General features: G+C 36.5%; 1 pseudogene; it reads right to left on the reverse strand.

The window, feature by feature from the left end:
* Window positions 1–732: 732 nt before the first annotated feature.
* On the reverse strand, window positions 733–2,080 carry LOC142012920 (protein FAM200C-like; annotated as a pseudogene).
* Window positions 2,081–2,438: the final 358 nt, after the last annotated feature.

Below are 2,438 nucleotides of genomic sequence, written 5' to 3' on the forward strand. Positions count from 1 at the left end.
CAGTGGTTCCCAAACTTTTTGGTATCATACCCCTTTTTGATTTTTGAGAAACCCTCACAACCCCACACCTCTTCTCTACCATCATCCAACCTCCCTTTAACAAAAAAAATTCAATTCATAACTTAAAATAAGCACTAAACTTGGTATAACAATTTTATTTAAAATTAAAAATAAACACAAATAGTTTTTCTCGGCCCAAAATTTAATAAAAATGTAATTTAACATCAGAAATAGCAGGACAAAAACCAAATACAATGTGAAGGATGATGCTGCATTTTCTTCATGAGTTGAGAAATACTATGCAGGAAAGATGAAAGTGTGCAAAGCAAATCGTTTTCGACATGCAGTCGATTTCCTTGTTTCATTTTTAATGTGATTAAACTTGGAAAGCTTTTTTCCCAGAGGTACATTGCCAAAAACAGAAGAAGAATATGTAGTGCTTCTTTAACTTTTGAGTACATTGGGAAATATTTTATCCAAAATTCCTCCAAGCTTAAGTTTTTGAAATTATCTTTTGCACCTGAATCATATTTTATTTCAAGCGCTTGTTCTTGCAATACTTCTGGCAATGAATCGACCTCAGTGATGAATGGATTGCATACTAATTTATGAATGGGGTTGCCAGAAAAGTTGTCTGGAAAATAGTGGATGAATTCATCAGCAAGGCAGTCCAGATGAAACACAATTTTGTTCTTCGTATCCTCTTTACAAAGCTCTTGGAAACCTTCATTTTCAATGAGTGATAAAAATGTCTGAAAAGATGAAAGGAGAGGTGTTTGAGCTTGTGTTCAACATTTTTAACACTGAATTTTTTCCCACAAATGTTTTAGTGGCATTGTGGTGTGCTATAATGTTTGAAGCATTGTTTCCTTGCAGCTTGAAACTGATGTTGTTGAAAGATTCAAAAATGTCCATGAGGTATGCCAGTGAAAATTGAAACATTTGGTACGTAAATACATGATATAACTCTTCTTTCTTATGTTGCTTGAAGAAAATTTCCACTTCATCTTTCAGTTTGAATAATCTCAAAAGCTTGTTTCCTTTGGAAAGCCATCGTACATCTGGGTGAAACAAACGTTTTATGATCTGCTCCCAAATCCAAGGAAAGAACAGCAAAAAGTCTCATATTTAAAGCTCTGTTCTTCGCAAAATTGACAACTTTGATGGTCAAATTTAATGAGTCATGTAGGTCATCTGGAAGAATTTTAGTAGCCAGCATTTGTCTGTGTATGACACAGTGAGTTGTGGTTATGGCTGGATTTTTTTTCTTTCACCAATGTGACAAATTCTGAACAAGAGCCAAGCATCACTGGAGAACCGTCTGTGCATACAACCACCAGTTTTCCCCGTGAAAGTCTATTTTCTTCAAAAAAGTCAGAAATCATCTTCATAATATCAGAAGCCTTTGATGTGGTCATCAATTCCTTCAGAAAAAGCAGTTCTTCTTTCACAGGTCCATTGTTAATTAATAGGATATAGACAAGCAATTGTGCTACATCAGCGGCACCATCACACTGAATTGCAAAAAAAGAAGCCAAAACTGCTTTCACAACTTGAGGTTTAAAGATCTTTCACCAGATCATCGATGTGACATTTCACAGAATTGTCAGAAAGTGAAAATTTTCTATAGTTTTTTCTTGCTTTTGACACCAAGCACAGTATCAGCTGCTCTCAACAAGCAAGACTTCACAAGAGTTTCTCCGATTATGTGCACTTTCTTAACTTTAGTGATGAGCAATGACAGTTCATAAGATGCTTCTACTGCTTTGGCTGACGCTTGATGAAAAGCTCCAGTAGTGTCCAGCTTCATGCATTTCAAATTTTGTAGTTTAGCAGCAAAAATCTCCTTTGGTTTGTCTGTCAAAGTGCTGTGGTTCTTCATCAAATGTCACTGAAGATGACTGGGTCTCAAACCATCATTCCTGAGAACTGTGTAGCATACTACGCCTTGCGGATGATCGATACCGTTTTTTTCCATGACATTGAAGCCATACTTAATGTGGTCGTCTTCATACTTGCTTTTCTTAATCCCGGCCATAATATGTTCATTAAACTAATCTATAAAAATAATTTTCCTGATTTAGAATAAGTTTAATGGATGCAAGTTACTTTGGTAAGTTATCATGAATGTTTATTTACTGCTACTATTATACAGACGTGTGCTGCCTTATATATACCCCATCACCAGTAACCGCACAAGACTGGCTACCTGCTCCTGCATGAGGACAGTCACAAACACTACCGTGAGCATGCTAGAAAGCTCAAAAAAGTTCTATTGCCTTCTACATCGTTCTTCAGACTCCCCACCGATCAAACCAGTACTCGTACACGTCGAAAGGAAAAAAAAATTGGTCTATATTTATAGGAGGGGCAGGGAACCTGCTTTGTATCAGAGTCACTGACCCACAGAAAAATAAGTCAGGGACCACACAAGTGAA

Source organism: Carettochelys insculpta, chromosome 4 (assembly GCF_033958435.1).
Source record: "Carettochelys insculpta isolate YL-2023 chromosome 4, ASM3395843v1, whole genome shotgun sequence".
Classification (NCBI taxonomy): Eukaryota; Metazoa; Chordata; order Testudines; family Carettochelyidae; genus Carettochelys; species Carettochelys insculpta.